At 43.2% G+C, this 25000-nt stretch overlaps 1 pseudogene; it reads left to right on the plus strand.

Moving 5' to 3' along the window:
• The window catches only part of LOC135201808 (histone H3.3A-like), an 87280-nt pseudogene that overhangs the window by 946 nt on the left and 61334 nt on the right, over positions 1-25000 (plus strand).

Consider the following 25000-nt stretch of genomic DNA (forward strand, 5'->3'; position numbering starts at 1 on the left):
GATACGGGAGAGGAAGCTGGTTGGAGAGTTTCTTCCTCTTCCCAGGATAATTTTGCCAGCTTTTTAGCCCATCTGAAAGGCTTTTCAGATGATAGATTTTGTTAGTTCCTAGTCGGGACTACGCTGCCGAATTGAACAAGTCGTAATACCTGACGTAAGCCCAGTCTCTTAACAGGATTCTTGCCCCTTCCTCGTTTGAGACGGGAATCGGAAAATAAAATGCTCGACTTCCTGGATTACGTTTTGTCAATTCAGTGACTTTCCCCCATTGACAATATCATCGTTTTGTCAAGTAAGTGGGTATCCCCTCATTGACAAAATATCTCTTTGTCCCGTAAATGGGTTAGTTCTCATTGACAAACATCTCATTAACTTGATATTGCGTAAGCGAATAAGCTCTTATTGACAAGATTCGGAAGAGCTCTCATTCGTCATTCGCAGACTCGTACAAGAAATAGACTTGTAGACTACGTCAATGAACGCTTATGTCCAATAACATAAGAAGCTTGAGCTGACTGCTTCGATTCTCCTAAGTTTTTGTTCATGAAAACTTGCCTGTCAGATATGTATGTAGCTGTATTTCCGAATTCAGCTATATATATGTCTGCCAGGTAAGTATGAACAAACTTTATTGTGATATAATTTCATATTTTGCCTTGCGTTATTTTATTTCTGGTTGTTCAAGTCTTATACGCTTGCTGTAGTTACCTCTTCGGATGGCAACCGAGAGGTCTATGGTCCATTTTAAGGACATTTAATCGTTACTCCCTGCAGCCCTTCCAGGAGTTTTCCGATTTATCTTTTACCGTTGTATGGTAGTGTTCTGACGACACAAACGCATCTATATATTTTAGCGTTTTCTGTTTCGCTTAAATATACCGCTTGAGAGTCTCTTTATGCTAAAAATAACGAACCTTTTTTCTTCATAGAATAGGGTAGCTGGCAACCCAGGCATAAAGTTAAGAGACGACGATGACGGACGATCGTAAGCTGCTGCTGTCACTGTCCTCTGACTCCTCTCCTCCAGTCCAAACGAGCCAGTACCAATCTCGTTCGCTGTCATCGCTGTAGGTTAGTCTCTCTCTCCTGCGGGATTGACTGACTAACCGTATCTCTGTGCTGGCAGTTACGTCTCTCTCTCTCTCCTGCGGGATTGACTGACGAACTGTATCTCTGCCCTACAATCACGGATTTTAGCCTAAGATTGAGGGATTTCTTACATGATGAATAAACATTGCATTCGTTTGGCCTTAATGTTCTACGAGATATCTTACTCCTTTCGGTGCTCGTTACCGCACGGTATAGGACTACGAGTCTACCACAACATTGCACTATTATATGCTCTCTTGCTTAGGCAAAGCGCAGCCTTATTAGGGAAGTAACTACTGTGTGAGGGAATGGATGAGCTTGCTGGGGACCATTTCCTTCCTAAAGAAAGTTTGTTTCCCTGAATAGACTGCAATTCAGACCTCTACAGTTTTTTCCTACCGGGAAACTGAAATTTTATTAAGATCTAGGAATGATTCTGAACATCTCTCGGTGCGTTAAGTATCTCTTGAGGTGATAGAAAGAAGTTGCCGGACATCTGGAGAGGGTTTCAGATGTCCTGGATCATAATCTGAAAGAAGTGGAAGCAATTCAGTCGTCCCTCCAGTCCTCGAAACGAGTTTTTGGAACCATGGTCCCATATCAACTCTGATCTTCCACAGCTCTCTCATATCTTAGGAAGTATCTTCTCTCGGTCCCGGTTCGGGTTTACGAGAAAGAGCCTATTATACACAGGCGTAGAATGGAACGATCCTCTAGAGGTTCGTTACAGGATTGCAAAAGTCCGTTCGAATCGTCTCGATCGAAGGCAGCAACTACTGACTTCCGAGTGGAATCTTTCTTTAGAAGTAAGTTGAGAGTTGTGGAGACTTTAGGGACGTCTTTCTTCATCTCTTCGCTAGTTGAGGACGAAGAGGCTTCTTCTTCTCTGCTCCCCTCTCTCGATCCGGGTAGCGGTAACATTAAACGCCATCCTATGATATTGAACGGGGATGGATGTTTTAGTCTCTTTTCCCCTTTTTCAATCACTTAGGAAATGTAATAAGATGATTTATATCATCACAGGGAGCGACAATGACGCTAATCGCCCCATGTTGGCCTTCAAGACCCTAGATTCACAGAGGTCACGTCCTTCCAAGGACCTTTTTCCGAGAGAGTCGGTCTCCTTTAACACGAAAGGTACCTATAACTCTCCGCTCTGAGTCTGACTACGTTCAGACTATCGAGATGCTGACAGCATAAGATTGCAGTCTTCCCTTTCCGTTGGAAGAATGGGATAAGCTGGCAGTCACAACTATTAAAGAATACGCAAATATGTTGTTGACGGCCTTTGGGCTCAGAGATTTGCTTCTGTCAAACAACAAAGCCCTTCACGATCTTTGAGTTCTGTGAAATCTCGAAACTCGCTCACCATCTACTTTTTGTCTCACCTGTTTTCTCGGAGTCAGACACTCGTGCGAGATCAGGAGACATATAGTAGCCCTGATTTCTTGTTGACGAAGTCGGTTGCGTTTATACACCCCCGATGATCGTTTAACATGAGACCAGGTTGGACTGTCAGGCATTCGTCCTTCGGGACTGAATCGCCTTTTTGCTCCTCGCTCCTTTCTCCTGGCACCAGAAGCTCGAGTCAGGAGTGGCTCAGGAGTTGATTCGCTAACGACGTTGGGTTTGCGTTGATACACACCCCCAAGGTTTGCTTAGCTTGAATCGCCCAGGCAGTCCAAACACTCATCCTTCAGTGAAGAATAGTGCCTTATGGTCTTCAGGGTACAGCCTTGCTGTCCTTGATTCGTCTGACTGGTCAACTGGTCGGTCACCTGACGTTAGTACAGACGGACTGACTGTGCATGTCCATCGAAGCTTTCAATATGGAACTTAGACATAGTCTGAAGTTCTTGATGTCAAAGCATTCGAACATCTCCTACCTGTTAACTTCTTGCATGTGATCAGGAAACAGGCATATCTAACCACCCTAGATACGACAAAGAGGGTTAGTGAGATTTTAAGCCATCGTCACAAGTTTTGGCTTTAGAGAACACAAGGCGGTGTGCTCTCTAAGCTTTTCGTTATGGCCTAAGAATGGAAACCCGTTTTGTCCTTGGGCCAGGAGCTTGGAAGCAAGGATGGCACAAGTTAGTGGGCAGGAGCCAGAGAGAGTCCTGTGCCCTGTCAGTCTCTCAAGTTTTATCTACATAAAACTCAAGAAAGTCGAAGTCGTACGGACAATCTGCAGTGTTCCGAAAAGACCAGACTTGCCCATATCGAAAGAACACCCTGGCTTTATTGTTAAGGAGGTCTTTCAAAAAGCTCCTTCTTTGTGTTTGCAACAAAGATTTGAAATCTTTTGATTTGAATGCTCACGAGGTGAGGGCGCGGCCTCGGAAGCATTTCAACAGAGCATGGCAACTCAGCAACATCCTGAGTACCATGTTTTAGCGAAGCAACTCTGTGTTCAATTCACACTCCCTGCGAGATGTGAAGATGGCATATGAGATCTGCTGCTCCGCTAGGGCCATACGTGTCTGCAGACACAATCTTGGGGCAAGAAGTACCACTCATCCTATCCTGTAGAAAATGGTTAGGAAGAGCTCTTAATTTAGTAGTTGAGTCGCCGACAACGGTGACTTCTTAACTCTTAAGCCTTAGTTAAACAACACACCTTAACTTTGGCTAGGTGGGTCAGGTGGTGATATATATTTTATATATATATATTTATTTTACTTCTTAGCCCTCATGGTATGGTCAATATGGTCTAGTCACGTCGTGTCTCGCCCCTGTTGACAGATCATCTGGAGTGCACCAGCTATATAGGTCTCTACCTCGCTGGCAACTCTAGTAGCACAAGCAGACTTACGCGGCAGTAACCACGAAGTCAGCTATGCTAACAGGTAAGGAATCAAGATATCAATTATCTGCATATATATTTTCCTAAAATCTTCTATTCTGTCTACTCCCACCACCAAAGGTGGGATTCAGCTATATATATATCTGACAGGTAAGTTTCATGAACAAAATGATATTGTAATGATACAATTAAGTTTGTTCATACTTACCTGGCAGATATATATAATCAAGTACCCACCCAACCTCCCCTCAGGAGCAGTGGAAATAAAAATTATGATAGAAAATGGGAATGATTCCTGATAACCCGCCTCCCAGCGCGGGAATGGGTACTAACCACCTGACTCCCACTGCGTGTGTCGTAAGTGTTTAAATTTCTGTCGGATTCGGAAAATACAGCTATATATATATCTGCCAGGTAAGTATGAACAAACTTAATTGTATCATTACAATATCATTTTTCATTATCTCTCTTCAAACTACTGAAACTACCAAACAGTATAATAACCATTCATTTCTATTCTTTATTCTATCTTTACCTAATGTTTTTTTATTAAATTTTTTGTTTTTCATGAATAGTTTTTCAATTTACAGCATCCTTTTACCAATAGAATACATAAGCAACGATGGGGTAGATGCTGACCAAGGAGAGCAGGATCTTACGGCGGTGACTAGCATCAGGAACTAATGGGAGAGCGGGAGGATGGTGGCGAGTCTACTCAGTTGGCGGCACGCGAGTTTTAAAATAGTTCTCGGTGGTCCGGGTGAATCTCGGGACTTTGCAGTAACACCCTTTTGTAACCTGAATTATTTTCATATTCAGAGGCAAAAAAATCTTCTTTTTTGTTCATGAAACTTACCCAGCAGATATATATATAGCTGTATTTTTAAATATGTAACTGACCTGCAGTTATATACATAGCTATATTCTCTGACGTCGTGACGTCACGACAGACTTTTCGAAACTCGCGGCAATCGCCGACCATCGGTCAGGTGATCGTTACCTGTACGCCCTCTAGATAGTTACCTGGAAACCCCATATTTTTTCTGTCGCCCAAGCCGGCAACTTCGTTGTTGTGGGCTCCTCGATAGGTTTTCGTACTCGCTAGAGTATTTCATCGTTGGGTGAAGTATTTTATTGGCTTTCGCTGTTGTTGACTTGGATTGATTTGGATTTGTTTTTGGATTACTCAATTAACAATGTCGGACTCGGGAGTTGTGATAGAGTCTGCTGTAAAGGGGGGTGTTGGTTAGAATTCCCAAAGCTTCTCTTGATCCCCACACACTTTGTGTGAATTGTAGGGGTAGAATTTGCACTTTGAGAATAGATGTGATAGTGCTTGATTTTGGATGATAAGGAGTGAAGGAGTTGGACAAGTATGTCCGTAAGCTCGAGAGAGATAGAATTAGAAGAACTAAGAGTTCCCTTTCCCGTTCATCAACGAATCAGAAGTGGTAGATAATCCCATAGTTTCCTTCCCCTGCTTCCTTCTGAGCGTAATTTAGTAGAAGTATCAGCTCCCGAACCTGTCTCCGAGGTCGGGGGCGAAGGACTCAACCTTTGCAGTATTCAAGCGGTGCTTGAAAAAATGGGACAACATTGCCTCTCTTACTGAGCAGGGCAATCGCACTTGGACTGTCGTAAGTGCTTTAAGTGCAGGTGCTAAAGTCAGTGTAAGTGACAAGTTTAGTGTTAGTGACAGTGTAGTGGAGGGTGCGTCCGATCGGTCCTGTCGCGCTCCTAGACCCGACCTCTTACAAGCTCCCGACCCATGGAGACGTAAAGTCGAAAGTCTAAGGGAGGCGAGAGGCTCTAGTATCCGGTCGGGCGTGCCCTCAAACAAACCTGCTGACGCTTCCAAGGTTGCTTCAGACAGCCGTAGAAAAGGCGCGTCGAGTGTGTTTGGTTCGTCATCCGATGACGTCTCCCCGCGTCGAGGATGGCGACACTCTACTTTCCTCTCGTCCTCTCAAGAGGAAATTACCTGTGTTTGTGAGGTCTCATCAGATGAGCAACTGCCAGGCTGCAGTCACTGGAGTTCTCCGGAGAAGTTTTCGTCATCGGAAGCCTCGCCAGCTAAAGCAGAGCAAGACAGCGCTTTCAATGCACGCTCCTCTTCCTCCTGCTACTTGGGAGGATTTACCTAGGAAGCTTCCTACCAAGCGTCCTCAGGAAGCCTTAGAAGGATCGACTCCTCTGGCTGCGGTTCGTGTGGGACGAACCTGACGAGTTACCCTCTCCCTCGAGAGACAATGAAGCCAAGAATATGCTGCAAGATATGCACAGCAGCTGTCTGTACTTATGGAAAAGCTGCAAGAACCCAAGCGTCAGTCTGACGCCCCGGGAGTGATGAAGACTTCGCGAAGCGTCAACGCCAAGAACACAGACAACCAGGACACTTCCGATTTACTCGGACATGACGCTTCCGAGCGTGACGCCAGCGCGCGTAAGAGCAAAGAGCGTGACGCCAACGCTCGTAAGAGCAAAGAGCGTGACGCCAGCGCGCGTGAGAGAGAAGGACGTGACGCCGACGCTCGTAAGCATGACGCCTCGGCGGTTTCTGGTGCCAAGGAACGCATCGAGACCAATGACGCTCCGGCTTTGGCTTTAAATACATCATCCGATGCGGAACGAGACAGAGAGAGACCTTCGGAGATGTTGGAGGTAGTTTCGGAAGAGGAGACGAAAGAACAAGTTCCTCCTTCCGACTATAAGACTCTTATGCTTCTGTTTCAAGAGCTTTTTTGAAACGGATTTTCAAGCCCGCAGCACCTCGTTCTCCCCTGTCTCAGTTCCTTTGTGGAAGAACCCAGAATAAGACTGCCTTTACTAAGATGGTTCTTTCCATTTTTTCGCCAAGAAAGCGCTTGCGAAGATGAACGACTGGATGAAAGAGAAAAAGGAGCGAGGCAAACTGCTTTCGTTTTTCCTCCTGCAAGATTGGCTTCGAAATCCAGCGTTTGGTACGAGACTGGGGAAGTTCTGGGCCTGGGAGTACCTGCCTCCTCTCAGGCAGACTTCTCCAGTATCGTCGATGCCAATCGTAGACACGCCTTATCAGCAGCGAAGGTGATGTGGTCGATGCAAGAGTTCGATCATTTACTGAAGGGCGTGTTTAGAGTGTTTGAGGTCCTGAACTTTCTAGACTGGTCTCTGAGTGCTCTTGCCAAGAAAGTGGAAGAGAAGGATTCAACGGACATTTCTAACCTTCTGAGTGTGATGTCTTGTATGGACAAGGCGTTACGTGACGGGACTAATGAAGGTGGCAGCGATTTTCACGGCAGAATCGTGAAGAAAAGGTCCCTTCTCTGCTCCTTTACGGCTAAAGGGGTCACACAGGTACAAAGAGCAGAGCTTTTGTTTGCCCCCTTTGCGAATTTCTTTTTCCACAGATATTAGAGATATTGCCACTTCATTGACTCAGAAGACCACACAGGACCTAATATCGAAGGCAGCCAGTGGGGTTTTTGCCTTCTTCGTTTGCGACCAAGAGAGCGAGAGAGGAGAAACAACACAACAGTTTTTTTTCGAGGAAAACAGCCCCGAGGGACGTCGGAACTTCTAGAAAGCCCTCCAGAAAAGGTGGCAAGCTTCCTTCCAAAAGGAGGCCATGATCAGACAGTCCTTCAGACACAAATAGGAGCCAGGCTTTCTTTCTTTGTTTTTGGGAAGCCTGGAGAGAGAGAGGGGCGGACAACTGGACCCTTCAGATACTAAGGGAGGGCTACAAGATCCCTTTTTACGCCAAACCTCCCATAGTTTTAGATCCCCTCGACTTAACAGCGAATTACAAGGACAGCAGCAAGAGATTCGCGTTAAAAGAACAAGTAGAGCTGATGCTCTTAAAAAAGGCGATAGAACCTGTTTCACCCCAAGAGAATCCGGGGTTCTACAATCGACTGTTTTTGGTACCCAAGAGCTCGGGAGGATGGAGACCCGTTCTGGACGTCAGTGCTCTAAACGCCTTCGTCGTGAAGACGAAATTCACGATGGAAACAACGCAATCAGTGCTATCGGCGTTGAGACCGGGAGATTGGATGGTCTCATTAGACCTACAGGACGCTTATTTTCATGTCCCCATCCACCCAAGCTCTCGGAAGTACCTCAGGTTCTTATTCGAAGGAAGAGTATTCCAGTTCAGGGCTCTTTGCTTCGGGCTCAGCAGCGCCACAAATATTCACAGCTATTATGGCGAATGTAGCCAAATGGCTACACGAAGGGGGGATCCGCATTTCTCTTTATCTGGACGATTGGCTTCTCAGGGCCAACTCCAAGACACAGTGTCTGGAGGATATGAAAATAACCCTGAACCTAGTACAGGAACTAGGGCTAGTGGTGAACCTGGAAAAGTCTCACCTGGAGCCCTCTCGCTCGATCATTTATTTAGGAGTTCTGATGAACTCTCAGGATTTTCGGGCTTCTCCCTCCCAGGAGAGACAAGACCGATGCCTGAATCGGGTGCAGGAAATTCCTGGGGAGACAACAATGTTCGGCGAGGGAATGGATGAGTCTTTTGGGGACCATTTCCTCGATCGAACAGTTCGTCTCACTGGAAGACTGCATCTCAGACCTCTGCAATTTTACCTCAACAGAAATTGGAAAAAGGAAGGAACAAGGCTTTCAGACACCTTCCCAATTTCAGCAGAGGTCAAGAAAGACTTGATTTGGTGGCTGGATCCAGCGAAGCTGGAGAAGAGTTTCACTTCAACAATGGAATCCACAGCTAATACTGTTCTCAGACGCATCAGACCTAGGCTGGGGAGCGACTCTGGGGAACAGGGAAATTTCGGGAAGATGGAGCGAAACCGAAAGAAAATTGGCATATCAACAAGAAAGAGCTGATGGCAGCTTTTCTAGCTCTTCAGGCATTCGAGGAATGTGTGGCAGGCAAAGTAGTGGAAATAAGCATGGACAACGTGACTGCTCTAGCGTATGTCAGGAAACAAGGAGGCACCCACTCGTTTTCTCTGAACGAGACAGCCAAGAATCTGTTGCTATGGGCAAAGGACAGAAATATCGTCCTCCAAACGAGATTTGTACAAGGGGAATTAATGTCAGCAAGCGGACCTCTTGAGCCGGAGAAATCAGGTCCTGCCAACAGAATGGACTCTCAAGTTAGAGTATGCGAATTACTATGGAGGTTATGGGGCAACCTTCCATAGACTTGTTTGCACAACAAGACAAGGAGGATGCGACGTTCTGCTCACCGGTGCCGGATCCACAAGCGGTAGCAGTAGAAACGCGTTCCTCATGAACTGGGAAGGACTGGATCTGTACGCCTTCCTCCCTTCAAAGTGATACACAAAGTATTAAAGAAGTTCGCACAGTCCGAAGGAAGCAGAATGACCCTGATAGCCCCGTACTGGCCGACGCGAGACTGGTTCGCAGAGATGTTGCAGTGGCTAGTGGAAGTTCCAAGAACCCTTCCGTTGCTTCCAGATCTGCTCAGACAGCCACACTTCAAACGGTATCACAGGAATACCCACGCTCTTCAGCTAACTGCCTTTCGACTGTCGAAAAGCTCCTAGAGCTAGAGGCTTTTTCGCGAGAGGCAGCTAAAGCTATCGCCAGATCAAGAAGGGCTTCGACCATCAACGTCTACCAGTCGAAGTGGGGAGATATTTAGAAACTGGTGTAGAAGAAGGTGTCCTCGTCCAACACATCTGTGAGCCAGATCGCAGACTTCCTTCTTCACTTAAAACTTAAAGTAAGGTCTAGCCACTACTACAATTAAAGGGATACAGGAGCATGCTGGCGTCAGTCTTTAGACATAGAGACTGGACTTGTCTAGGAATCAAGATCTTCACGACTTAATTAGATCTTTTGATACTACGAAACAAAGGACTGAACAACTACCAGGATGGAATCTGGACGTAGTACTAAGGTTTGGTTTTAATGTCTGACAAGTTTGAGCCGATCCAGGAGAGCTCGTTCAAGAATTTAACCAGGAAGACACTTTTTCTAGTCGCTCTCGCTACTGCAAGGAGAGTAAGCGAGATTCAAGCTATGGACAAAAGAGTAGGAATTATAGATCTAAAGCGGTTTGTTCAACCACTTTAGGTTTCTTAGCCAGAATGAAACTCCTTCCAATCCTTGGCCTAGGTCTTTTACGATTCCCAGCCTTGGAGAATTTGCAGGTCAGGAACGTGAAAGGACTCTTTGTCCGGTAAGAGCATTACAGTGTTATCTGCACAGGTGCAAGGACGTTAGAGGGACTTTTGACAACTTATGGTGTTCCGTTAAAGATCCCAAAAGGCCTATGTCAAAGAACGCTTTAGCCTTCTTTATTAGAAGTGTGATTCAAGAAGCTCACACGGAGTGCAATGAAACGCTTTACAAGGCTTTAAAGGTAAAGGCCCATGAAGTGCGAGCAGTCTCGACGTCAATGGCGTTTAGAAAGAATCAGTCCCTTAAAGCCATTTTAGACGCGACATACTGGAGGAGCAGCTCCGTATTTTCTTCTTTTTACCTGAAACAAATAGAACGGTATATGAAGACTGCAGAACCCTTGGACCGTTCGTAGCCACTGGCTCGTGTTGGGTGAAGGAGTTGATACCTCTAATCCTACATGTTAGACCCTTGATGTTAAGTTATTTTTATGGTTGTCTGTTGAAGGTTAGGGGAAACCTTCAACAGTCTAGTGTATGTGTGTCTTTTCAATCTCTTGTATGCAAGGATTGGATGGTTAGGTGGTCTTTGCCTGTTTTAGCCCATGTCAAGGGCATAGGTGGTTTTGTCGCATAGAGGTCACGTCCCGTCGACAAACCCCTTTGAGCTCATCAGCTGCACAGGTCACATCCCTTAGCTGGAGCTCCTAAGGAGAGCAGACTAAAGAGGCAGTAGTCGTCAAGTCAGCTTCCTTAGCAGGTAAGAACCTTTAGTTACCTATCAAGTAGTTACCTTACAACAATGTTGCTGTCTCTGTCCCTCCTCCAAAGGTGTCAATCAGCTATGTATATAACTGCCAGGTCAGTTACATATTTAAAAATGATATTTTTATTTTAAGATAAATTTTTAAATATACTTACCTGGCAGTTATATACAATTAGACCCACCCACCTCCCCTCAAGAGACTAGAGGAGCGAGAAAATATGGGGTTTCCAGGTAACTATCTAGAGGCGTACAGGTAACGATCACCTGACCGATGGTCCGGCGATTGCCGCGAGTTTTCGAAAGTCTGTCGTGACGTCACGACGTCAGAGAATATAGCTATGTATATAACTTGCCAGGTAAGATATTTTAAAAAATTTATCTTAAATAAAAATATCATTTCTCCAAAGTCCGACAGAATTCAAAACTCTTTCACACGCAGTGGTCGGCCAGGTGGTTAGTACCCATTCCCGCCGCTGGGAGGCGGGTGTCAGGAACCATTCCCATTTTCTATTCAGATTTTTTCTGTCGCCGGTGTTGATAATAACTGTTTTCAACACCTCCGTCTTAGGATTTTCGAAACTTCTCTGTTACTTGAGTATCCTGTTTGTTTTTTGGTTATCGAACGTGGATTGTGAGCGTGATAGATACGGAGATCTTCCTCCAGGAGTGTATCAGTCAGTAGAAGTAAGGGTAGTAAGGTTTCTCCTATTATACATTCAGTAGTTGGTACACCTAAATCTGTTGTGCCTTCGGGCCCTGAAAAATCAGTGGAAGACAATGCCCTTTCTACGATTTTCTGGAATCAATACGAAACATAGAATCTAAAGTTGCTCGCTTTGGAGGGTAAAAGAGCATTATTAGTGAACAAAGTGCAGTGAAAGTTGCCCCCAGTGTTGTGGAGGGGGCGTCAGATTGGCCCTATAATGCCTCTAGGCCTGGACCTCTGTCGAACTTCCAAGTCCAGGAAGACGGACATGTCGAAAGCCGCAGGAGGGTTACGGGAACCCCCACCGATCTGGCGTCCCTTCAGCAGAACCTGTAGACGATCCCCAGGCTGCCAAAGAGTGTGCGAGTGCGCGGTATCCTCCGCGAGTGCTTTTCGTCCTCGGAGGCGTCCTCCCCTAACAGGAGTTGGAGCATGAGAAGACGCTCACGTCCTCTGAAAAGAGCTATGACGTTAAATGTCGCACAGGCCGGCTATCGTCAGTAGTCTCTCAGAGGAGGGCGCAGAGTCTCTTTGCGCTTCTTCTTCGTTACGGGCTTCGCCTCGAGGCTTGGATTACTCTCCACCGCAAAAAAGATAGAAAACTCAAGGTGTCGCACAGGCGGCCAGAGTCTCGATCGCAAGGAAGAAGACGCTTCACGTCCTTTTTCTCCTGTTGGTTTGCGGTCTTCACCGGAGAGTTTTTGCTGCATGGACTCCTCAAAGGAGAATTATGATGTCATCTAACCGAGGACGCCTTGGAGCGCCCTAGTCGTTCTAAGAATAGAACTAGAACGGTCTTGTGAGAAGGGATAGGGCTTCCCCTCGCCCCTCGCCTTCTCATAGGATCAGTTTTTCTCCTGAAAAAGAATCTTCTACTACAAAGAGTGTTATCAGGTCGATGCAACAACAACTTGCTTCGTTGCTGGCTGAGAGAGAATCAGAAATTTGTCCGAGAAACAAAAGATGATAAATTACCGATTTAAAGATCTAAGAAAGGTCTCCCGCACGGGTGAACCGATCGTCTCTTTCGCCTGTGAGTACTCATTCTAGATTTTCGTACGTCTCACCTGCAGTTGGAGAAAGAGCATGAAAAACTTCCTACTAGGAATTTTGAGATCGAAAGGAAGAAATTTCGCCCAGACTCTCGAGGTCTCGCTTTATCCAAGAACGGACGATCCTGTGGTTGCGAAACGAGGCCGTCTACACGTCTGAGAAACTCGACGCTCCTAGTTCGGCTTGGAAGGAGCGGGTGTTCACAGGGACGCCTATTTAGACAAGCGGTACGCTCGGACAGACGTCGAGCGTGGCGCTCACCTGGACGCGCCAAGCGTGGCGCTCGGATGGACGCCGAGCGTGACGCTCACCTGGACGCCAAGTGGGACGCTCGGCTGAGCGACGAGCGTGACGCTCACTGTAACGCCAAGCGTGGCGCTCTGCTGGACGCCAAGCGTGACGCTCGGCTGGACGCCAAGCTTGACGCTCGGACGGATGCCAAGCGAGATGTTCAAACGGACGCTTTGTTGCATATTCATCAGGTATCACAACAAGGTATTAGTATGGAAACTCACCTGCAATCGGCTTTTCGAAGAGACTCCCATCGAGAGAATGAGCTAGAAATTGGTACCGCTTTTATCGAATCTTTAGATATTAATATTCAGAATGCTCCTTGCACGTCAAAACAACGATCTTCCATTAAAGGTCGGAGTGAAGGACTTGTACCACCAGCTTCGGGAGTCCCCTTGGTCACTCCTATAGATGAGGAAGGATTGAGTAATATTTCAGAAGAAACGGAAGAGGATCAACCCGCTGTGTCAGATTCTTCCGATTATCAAGTTTTGGTTCGATTGCTTCGGGATTCATTTGGAGAAGAGTTTCAACCCGCAGCACCTCGGTCGCCTCCTTCTCAGTTTTCGTTGTCAAAAACAAATAAGACTCCTGGATTTGTTAAAATGACAAAGTCTCTTTCAACTAAGAGAGCTTTTAAGAAGGTGCAAGATTGGATGGAGTCTAGAAAAGCTCAAGGAAAGTTTTCTTTTGCCCAGCCTCCTTCAAGACTTTGCGGCAAGGCTGGGATCTGGTATGATACAGGTGAGGATGTAGGGTTAAGGGCTCCCGCATCGGCTCAAGGTGACTTTTCCAGTCTGGTTGACGCGCCAAGAAGGTCTCTTCTTTCGTCAGCTAAAATAACATGGACACCGGCGGAGATAGACCACCATCTGAAAGGTCTTTTCGGACAATTGAAGTATTTAATTTCTTAGACTGGTGTTTGGGGCTGCTTGACACTAAGTCTCGTACTCAAGACTCAATTAGCTTGGGGGAGCTATCCAGTGTTCTCGCTTGTATGGATAAGGCCGTCAGAGATGGTTCAGAGGAATTGGCTTCATATTTTTGTGCAGGGCTCCTGAAAAAGAGAGCTATCTACTGTAAATTTACTACCAAAGCAGTGTCTCATACATAGAAGGCAGATTTGCTTTTTCGCCCCTCTTTCTGACCATCTCTTCCCCCAGGCTATGATTAAAGATGTAGCTGGAAGTTCACAGGAAAAAGCTACTCAGGATCTCTTAGCACAATCTTCTAGACGTCCTGCGGTTCCTTCGACTTCAACACGAACCCAGTTTTCTAAGAAAATAAAGCCCTTTCGAGGTGGAGCATCCTCTAGACCTTCTCCTAGAGGAAGAGGACTCTTTAGAGGCAGAGCTCAGTCTAAGTCCAGAGGTAAAAAATGAGGAGGGAGTCCTTCAGTCGCCAGTAGGTGCCAGGCTTCATTTATTTGCAGAAGCTTGGAAGAAGATAGAGGCAGACAGCTGGTCGCTCAACGTCATCGAGCGAGGATACAAAATACCTTTCCTGAAGCTCCTCCATGTGCACAACACCTATAGATCTATCACCCTCTTACCATGGAGAAAAACAACAGATCTTGTACGATCTGATAGAACAAATGCTCGAGAAGAAAGCAATAGAACAAGTCGAGGACCTTCAGTCCCCGGGTTTCTACAACAGGTTATTCCTGGTACCGAAACAGTCGGGAGGCTGGCGGCCAGTTTTTAGATGTGAGCAGTCTAAACCTTTTTATAGAGAGACAGACTTTCAAGATGGAGACACCTCAGTCAGTGCTTGGGCCTTAAGACAAAACGATTGGATGGTATCATTGGAGGACCTGCAAGACGCATATTTCCACGTCCCGATACATCTCCGATCGAAGAAATACCTGCGTTTTGTCATGAAGGGAAGAGTTTTCCAATTCAGAGCTCCTTGCTTCGGTCTGAGTACGGCACCAAATGATTTTCACAATTCTAATGAAGAATGTGGCGAGGTAGCTTCATCTTGCAAACATAAGGATCTCTCTATAACTAGACGACTGGCTCATTCGAGCATCGTCGAAAGAAAGGTGTCTGAAGGACCTTCAATCAACCTTAACTCTAGCAAAGTCCCTGGGGACTTCTAGTGAATTTCGAAAAGTCTCAGCTGATCCCCACACAGTCCATCGTGTATCTGGGGATTCAGATGGATTCAGTGGCTTTTCGAGCTTTTCCATCCCAGGGATGTCAACAGCAAGGATTAGAAAAAATATCAGTCTTCTTAAAGAAGGAATCATGCTCGGTGAGGGAATGGATGAGTCTGCTGGGCACCATTTCCTCGCTGGAGAAGTTTGTTTCCTTGGGGAGACTACATCTCAGACCTCTCCAGTTTTTCCTGAAGGAGAATTGGAAGGACAAAGAAAATTTGGAGACAATTTTGAGGATCCCGAAGGAGGTAAAGGATCACCTAAAGTGGTGGCTCGATCCTGTGAAACTTTCGGAAGGAACATCCCTCAAACTTCAGAGCCCCGACCTAGTGTTGTTCTCCGACGCGTCCACCACCAGGTGGGGAGCTACATTAGGGAGGGAGGAAGTGTCAGGCACCTGGAGAGGGGAACAGGTGTTCTGGCACATAAATCTCAAAGAACTGGCGGCCATATACTTGGCACTTCAGTTTTTCAAAGAAAAAGTCTCAAACAAGATAGTTCAGATAAATTCAGACAATACCACAGCTCTGTCATACATAAAAAAACAAGGAGGGACTCACTCGCGATCATTGTTCAACCTAGCGAGAGAGATCTTGTTATGGGCGAGAACTCAGAAAGTAACGATTCTAACGAGGTTCGTTGCAGGCGTGGAGAACGTCCGGGCGGATCTCCTCAGTCGGCAAGGTCAACTGCTGCCGACCGAGTGGACTCTACATCAGGATGTGTGTCGAGAGCTGTGGAAGTTATTGGGACGTCCTCTAGTGGACGTCTTTGCAACAGCGAGAACAAGGAGGCTTCCGTTGTATTGCTCTCCGTGCTCGACCCGGGAGCAATAGCAATAGATGCACTTCTTTGGGACTGGACAGGGATGGATCTTTACGCCTTTCCCCCGTTCAAGATTCTGGGAGAAGTAATGAAGAAGTTTGCAATGTCAGAAGGGACGAGATTGACGTTAATCGCTCCTTACTGGCCAGCAAAGGAGTGGTTCACAGAGGTCATGACCTTTGTAGTAGACTTCCCGAGGACATTGCCCATGAGGACAGATCTACTCAAACAGCCCCACTTCGAGAGATACCACGGAAACCTCCCCGCTCTGAGTCTGACTGCATTCAGACTATCAAAAAGTTGGTCAGAGCGAGGGGTTTTTCAAGACCGGTTGCAAAAGCAATCGCCAATGCGAGAAGAGCTTCCACGCTTGGAGTCTATCAATCGAAGTGGGCTACGTTTAGGAGTTGGTGCAGAAGAACACGCATTTCCTCTACCACGACCTCTGTGAGCCAAATAGCGGACTTTTTGCTCTACTTGAGAAACGACCTAAAGCTTGCAGTCTCAACAATCAAAGGCTACAGAAGTGTGTTATCTGTAGTCTTTAGACATAGAGGAATTGATTTGGCAAATAATAAAGATATCCACGATCTTTTAAGGTCTTTCGAGACTATAAAGATTCCTCAACCTAAGTTACCATCATGGAATTTGGATGTAGTACTTAAATTCCTAATGTCAAATCGGTTTGAACCCCTTCAGAATGCCTCATTAAGGGATCTTACTAAGAAAACTATTTTCCTAACGACTCTGGCGACGGCGAAGAGGGTTAGTGAAATTCAAGCCTTTAGCAAGCATATTGGTTTTAGGGGACATAATGCTGTTTGCTCATTAAGTCCTACGTTTCTAGCGAAAAATGAAAATCTGTCTAACCCTTGGCCCAAAAGTTTTGAGATTAAGGGTATGGCGGAAATCATTGGACACGAACCAGAGAGAGTCCTGTGCCCTGTCAGGGCTCTCAAGATTTATTTACAAAGAACGAAGGAATGTCGAGGTCCTTCTAACAACTTATGGTGTTCGGTCAGAAGAACCAGATTTACCGATGTCGAAGAATGCTCTGGCATTCTTCTTGAGAGACACCATTAGACAGGCGCATTCATCTTGCGAAGACAGTGATGTTAAGCTGTTGCCAAAGTGAATGCCATGAAGTGAGAGCTATATCTACCTCGGTAGCTTTCCAAAAGAACATGGCACTCAATGACATTCTGAGTGCCACCTTTTGGCGCAGCAACTCGGTGTTCGCTTCACACTACCTGCGGGATGTGAAGACGACATACGAGAACTGCTATGCGCTTGGACCATACGTCGTTAGCAGACAACTTTGTTGGGGGCTGGAAGTAGCACTCATCCTACCCTGTAGGAAATGGGTAGGTGAGTTTTTATGGATTGTTTTATGGTTGTAAGGTCGTCCTCCTGAGCCGGACTTCCTTTCCTTTAGCCTAAGTGATGTGGGAATGAAAATTGTTAGGCTGGTCAGGTGGTAAATTTTACTTCGTTGCCCTCATAGTATGGTCAAAATTGTCTAGTCACATTGTGGTCACGCTCCCGTTGACAGATCATCTAGAACTCACCAGCTATATAGGTCACTACCTTGCTGGAGACTAGTAAAGCAGTAGCAGACTTGGGTGACAGTAATCACGAAGTCAGCTATGCTAACAGGTAAGGAACCAAGATGTTATTCATCTGCATGCAATATGTTTTCCAAAATCCTTTTCTGTCTCTCCCTACCTCCAAAGGTGGGATTCAGCTATATATATATCTGCTGGTAAGTTTTCATGAACAAAATGATATTGTTAAGATACAATAAAGTTTGTTCATACTTACCTGACAGATATATATAATCAAAGTACCCACCCACCTCCCTCAGGAGACAGTGGGAATAGAAAATCTGAATAGAAAATGGGAATGGTTCCTGACACCCGCCTCCAGCGGCGGGAATGGGTACTAACACCTGGCCGACCACTGAGTGTGCCGGGAGTTTTGAAATTCTGTCGGACTTCGGAGAAATACAGCTATAGATATATATATCTGCCAGGTAAGTATGAACAAACTTTATTGTATCTTAACAATATCATATTTGCTTTCGTAACTTGAATTTTTCGTAAGTTGGGACTTACGTATGTCAAGGTTCCACTGTATAAGTTTCATAGAGAAATCTGCGAATCAGTGAGTCCATGAATTGAGAGCCTGCAAATCCCGGGGTTTACTGGGTGTGTGTGTGTGTGTGTGTTCAAGCAGTACCCCGGTTATCGGTGGGTGTTCAAATTGACAGCATGACGATAACCGAAAATCGGCGATTTTAGCACTGATAAGCTGGGAACAGAGGATGTCTTACAATATACAACATAGGGATGCATCAATACCAAATTTTTGGCCGATACTGATACCGATACCAACTTTTAAAGCTGATACCGATACATGTTCCCTCCATATTACTGTTATTTAGGAGAATATATATTGTTACTAAAATAATTCTTGTTCTCTGGTTATTGTATATTAAAGGTTCAAAAGTTGGAAGGTCATATGATAGGATTTTATGAACAATTTCAAAGACATAAGTTATATTTGAAAAGACATCAAGTATAACTATTAAGTATTTACTCCCTTTACTACCTGGATACAGTTTGGCTTATATTATGGCTACCATTATAAGAATTAACAATTTAGGTACAGATTGCTTACTCTAATTCATGGGGTTACGAGCAATCTGAAATCACTATTATATACTTTTATTCTGAGTTTTGATTTATATATTGGCTAGAAACAGTCAACAAACTCATTTATGTAGATTATGAAAGGTCCTAGTAATGGAGGGGTTAAGCCTTTGCCTCATTACAATACATAAATATTTTTCTATTAAGTAATCGCAAGAAAAATGAGAGACCGGTACATAGATAAAAATAAGATTAAGAAAGGACCAGAGTTTGTTTCTCAGATATAGATCAACAAAACATTCAACTCAAAAAAAGCACAAATCCCTTTGCAAGTTCCAACACATATGGACTTGGACCATCTGAACTAAGTTAAATATTATAATTTTAATAAAGATAATATGCAATATGAATATCCTAGAAATGAAAAATGATACAGAAAATTAATATTTGCCAAACTTGTTTGGTGGGGTTTGTTAATAGTATATACATTTTAGGAAGCCTAGAAGGATTTTAAATTCTTATACTAATGACAAAAGGACTGGTTGGTATCGGCCAGAAATTCACCGATACCACAATAACTAGCAATACCACCGATACCAATACTTCGGCACATCCCTAATACAGGCAGTCCCCGGGTTACGAAGGGGGTTCCGTTCTTGAGACGTGTTGTAAGCCAAAAATCGTCTTAAACAGGAACATCGTCAAAAATCCTAAGAAAACCTTACTATTAATGCATTGGGTGCATTAAAAACTATTTGAACTGCATTCTTACAGCATTTTTCATAAAAAAACTTTAATATTGATTATTTTGCATTTTTGGAGTCATATTTCTTCTGCCAGATTGGCATTGTAAGTGTCGTAAACCTGGAAATAATTTCTGATAAATATAATTAAAATGCATTGTAACCTTGGAACGTCGTAAGCCAAATCCGTCATAAGCCCGGGACTGCCTGTGCAAAGCATATGTAGGTGTGGCAGTAAGTCTCTGTTGGTATGCAGGTGACAGATGACCTAGGAAAGGTGGAAATTAAATTATTTTCTTGTGTTTTCTGGCCTCATTATCTCCCGTCTGGCGACTTATCCAGTGGTTGTATTTCCTTGAACACCTGTTTGAGAAGAGTCCTCAGGATTAGCTCGTTGATGTCATCCAATTTCCAGTGTCCTCCTGACAGGTTTTTACTTTTGGTCTGATTGATGATTGCTGATTCCAGCATCTTCCCTTAGTATGGACAGCTTCCAGCATCTCCCCTTTGTATGGACAGTTACTTTCGAAAATCAGCTTTGCTGCACTCCAGTTTATTATATGGCCTTTATCCCTGATATGTAGGAAAATCCCCAAGCTCTCTCAAGCATATCGTACTGATCTTTTTTAGATGAGGAATTCAACACGATCTGCCAACACCTAATATAAATGCTCTAACCACCATAATTAAAGCGAATACAATGTACTACAGAGGTCCTGCTCACAACAGACTAATCGATTTTAACAAAATAAAACTTCAATACAAAGAAAACATCCAAAAAGCTACAGAACACCTCAGGTCTAATAATCCTTTCATTTTCCATATCCATCGGGAGTTAGTTATCAGTGGACTCTGTTAATAGTGATTTAGTTTTATGGAGCTTGTCTGGCGCCAATACATACCTAACAGTGGTGGCATTAACCAGTTATCAGCACCAAAATCCGGTTATTGGCACCGTAAATCACCAAGTTTCATTTAATAGTGATTTTCACTTATAAAGCCTGTCAGAACAGAACCCCCACCATTAACCGGGGACTGCCTGTACTACTTAAATGAAAGAGGAGAAGCCGGACTCTACAATTTACCATGCAGCAATTGTAATGAGATTTATGTACAGGAAACGGGTAGATCCATCTCGCAAAGATTAACAGAGCACAAAAGATCAGTACAACATGCTTCAGAGATTTTGGGAATTTTCCTACATATTCAGGATAAAGTAGCTGTCCGTACAAAATGAAGATGATGGAATCTCTTATCATCAATCAAACCAACAATATGAACCTGTCGGGAAGACATTGGAAATGGGATGACATTGACGAGTTAATCATGAGATCATGAGGCCTCTTCTCAAGCAGGCGTTCCACAAAATGTGACCTCCGGACAAGTTGCTAGACTGGAGTTATTGAGGCCAGAAAACATCAGGAAATAGTTTAATTTCCACCCTTCCTGGGTCAACTGTCACCTGCACGCCAACAGAGACTTACTGGCAACATTCAACATTTTACCTGTGATCTGGAGTAGAGAAGGAAGGAAGTGCTTGAAATATATTGTTGCAATGTTCAAGTAGTGTTTTATGGGCCTTTTTATCTTCATATTAAACTGTTGTAAAAGAGCAAAAGACATTCATATACATATATATATATATATGCTTAAAAAATCACAGTAGATGCATGTGACTTCATAAATAAGCGAATACCACGGGAAAATGATAGTCAGAAATCCAAGCGCTTTCGTCTTTACTCAGACATCGTCAAGGAGCTCCTTGACGATGTCTGAGTAAAGACGAAAGCGCTTGGATTTCTGACTATCATTTTCCCGTGGTATTTGCTATATATATCTATATATATATATATAGATATAATATATATATATATATATATATATATATATATATATATATCATCTAATATAATATATATACACAGTGGTACCTCAGGAGGACAAATGGCAGAAAACTTGTACGTACACTTAACTTTACGAAACCTTAAAAAATGTCAGGAAACATTAAGACTAAACTTTACAAAACACATTAACAAATGGCACAAAACCTTAACACTTAACTTTACAAAAAACTTAAAATTAAATTTTCTTTTTTTTCTTGTTTTGATTTTTACATTTTTTTTTACTTTTTTATACTTTACGTTTTTTTTTTTTTTTTTTTTTTTTTTTTTTTTTTTTTTTTTTTTTAAATACAAAATTTCAATTTCTTCACCACTTTCAACTTTCTGTTTCTTCGTATCACTTGCATCTTCCTGTTTGCTTACTCCTACTAAAGGCCTCTTTACAAAATAACTATCCAAGGAAGATTGCTTCTGCCTTCTTTTGACAATGTTCCTGAAACGACTCGGGCAAATGTCATCGAACTGCGCAAGCATATGACCTGTCTTTTTTCTACAAACAATTGCACTTAATGAAAAGCAGCTAGAGCATCCTTAATTTTTGCCGTTGTCCTCCTCCTCGCTGCTGCTAGAGAACTCTTCTTGAACGACGTTATGTTGCATGCCCTCCAACTCCTTCAGGTCATTTGTCGTAGGTTCCTCTTGGTGCTCCTTGAGAAGGTCATTGATGTCGTCCTTGTCGACGACCAGCCCCATGGACTTGCCAAGTGCAACGATCTCGCCAAGATCTGGTTGTGAAACAGTTTCAGGATCGTCACCTGTTTCTGAATCTGCACCCGCTTTGCCCTTTTCAAATCCCTCAAAGTCTTGGGCGGATACGGCATCAGGCCAGAGTTTCCTCCACAAAGAATTCAAGGTTCGCCTCGAAACCTCCTGCCAAGCGTGATCGATGAGTTGGATGCATATTACGATATAGAAATGCTCCTTCCAAAATTCACACAAGGTGAGGTTTGTGGTATTGGTGATGTCTAAACATTTCTTGAAAAGATGTTAAGTATACAGCTTCTTGAAATTCGATATCACTTGCTGGTCCATGGGCTGGAGGAGAGGGGTGGTGTTAGGCAGAAGATAAAGTACCTTGATGAAAGAATACTCTGCTAGGATATCTTCCTCAAGGCCAGGAGGGTGAGTAGGGGCATTGTCCAACAACAGCAGACATTTCAGAGAGAGGCGCTTCTCTTCCAAGAATTTCTTCACTGTCAGGCCGAAACACAGATTTACCCACTTGGTGAACAAAAGTCTCGTTACCCAGGCTTTCGCATTAGCCCTCCACATCACTGGAAGCTTCACCTTTGTGGGCCTTAAAGGCTCGAGGAGTCTCCGAATGATACACAAGTAGGGGCTTCACCTTGCAGTCCCCACTAGCGTTCGAACAAAGTGCGAGCGTAAGCCTGTCTTTCATAGGCTTATGCCCGGGTAGCTTCTCTTCCTCCGTGATGTACATCCAACGAGGCATTTTTTTTCCCAAAAAAGGCCAGTCTCATCACACTTGAAGACGTCGTCGTCGAACGTCTTAATAAAGGCTTAGGCCGCTTTTGTGTCCGAGCTGGCAGCCTCCCCATGCCGCACCACCGAATGGATGCCAGTCCGTTTCCAGAATTTTTCAAACCACCCATGAGAAGCCTTGAAGTCTTGGGTTGGCGTTGATGTCCCTTCTCCATCGTCTTCAGCCTGGGCAATCAAATTGCCAAAAATAGCGCTGGCCTTGTGGGAAATTTCCGTCTCGGTTATCGTATCACCAGCGATTTCTTGTCTTTTATCCAGACAAGAAGCAGCCTCTCCATCTCGTCGTGCACGTGTCTCCTCTTATTGGACAAAATAGTCACGCCCTTGGAAGGTGTAGCTGCTTTGATGTGGCTTCCTTCTGCATAAGGATGGTGCCTATCGTCAATGGATTTTGGCCGTATTCCTTAGCGATCACACTCAACCGCATGCCAGCTTAATACTTTTTAATGATCTCCATCTTCGTCTCCATAGAAAGCATCCTCTTCTTTCCGTGAACTTCAGCAACTTTCTTAGGACCCATGACTACGTATGCTGTACGTAATTAAGTTATGTAGTACATGTACAAAAGTTCTCACACAATACGATAAAGTAGTACAACGAAATTACTAACACGAATTTATGTTAATAAACTAAATCGTATATGTGAACAAACGAATTCCATATGTGTGTGATAACGATACTGCTACCGAGTGGCCAAAGAAGAATGCCACTACGTAGAGCACGATGGGAGAGATGCTGACCAATAGGAGAGCAGGATCTTATGGCGATGACTAGCATCAGGAACCAATAGGAGAGCGGGAGGATGGTGGCGAGTCTACTCAGTTGGCGGCAAGCGAGTTTTAAAATTGTTATCGGTGGTCCGGGCGAATCTCGGGACTTTAAAGCAACAACCTTTCGTAACCTGAACTATTTTTGTATGTAGAGCCAAAAAAATCTTCGTATTTGCTTTCGTAATTTGATTTTTTCATAAGCTGGGACTTTTGTTTGGTACCACTGTGTAAATATATATATATATATATATATATATATATATTATATATCGTATATATATATATATAATATATATATATATATATATATATATATATATATATATATATATATATATATATATATATATATATATATATATTATATATATATATATATAGATTATATATTATATATATATTATATCATATAGTATATACATATATATATATATATATATATAGTATATATATATATATAATATATATATATATAATATATATATATATATAATATATATATATATATATATGATATATATATGTATATATGTATATATATATATATATATATATATGTGTGTGTGTGTATATATATATATATTTATACAGGCAGTCCCCGGGTTACGAAGGGGGTTCCGTACTTGAGACGTGTCGTAAGCCAGAACATCGTCAAAAATCCTAAGAAAACCTTACTTTTAATGCTTTGGGTGCATTGAAAACTATGTAAACTGCATTCTTATGGCATTTTTCATCAAAAAAAACCTTCAAATATTGATTATTTTGCATTTTTGGTGTCATATTTCATCTGCCAGATGAGCGTTGTAGGCGTCGTAACCCTGGAACATGCATCGTAACCCTGGAAATAATGTCTGATGAATATAATTGAAAAGCGTTGTAACCTCGGAACGTCGTAAGCCGAGACCGTCGTAACCCTGGGACTGCCTGTATTTATATTTATATTATATACAGTGAGCCCCCCGTATTGACATTCTCCCAATTCATGGAGTCATGGATTCGCAGATTTCTCTCTGGACCATATCTGCCCATTATTAGTGGGAAATTTGCCTATTTGCAGTATTTTTCTACAAGAAATATCCAGAAATAACTGGTTTTTTTATCAATTCCATTATAAAATGCACATTTTGAGATAAAACTATTAAAAAACCAGGTATATAAATTTTTAGTAAGTTTTTCTTCAGTTTACCCACCAAAATATATATATATATATATATATATATATATCTATATATATAATATATATATATATAGATATAATATATATAATATATATATACTATATATATAAGATTATATATTAATAATATATATATATATATATATATTAATGTGTTCAAAAGTTAATTAAAGAGTGTAAAATAATGAAACAGTATATTATATAAAGTGAAATTTTATATTAATTTTTTTTTCTGTGTACGATTTATGAACTGTTTGGTGAAAATGGCTTCCAGCTGGCTAAGGGATGGAGGAAGGAGAGACAGGAACCCTTTGAGGAAACCAATTGGTTGCAATATGCAAAGGTTGATAACAAAATCAATTTTATTCACATATTAGTTACTAGGATAATCCAAAGGAATCGATAATGTGTGTCCGATTGTGTGTCTGAGAGAGAGAGTAATCAGCATGCTTAA

Source organism: Macrobrachium nipponense, chromosome 23, assembly GCF_015104395.2.
Source record: "Macrobrachium nipponense isolate FS-2020 chromosome 23, ASM1510439v2, whole genome shotgun sequence".
Classification (NCBI taxonomy): domain Eukaryota; kingdom Metazoa; phylum Arthropoda; class Malacostraca; order Decapoda; family Palaemonidae; genus Macrobrachium; species Macrobrachium nipponense.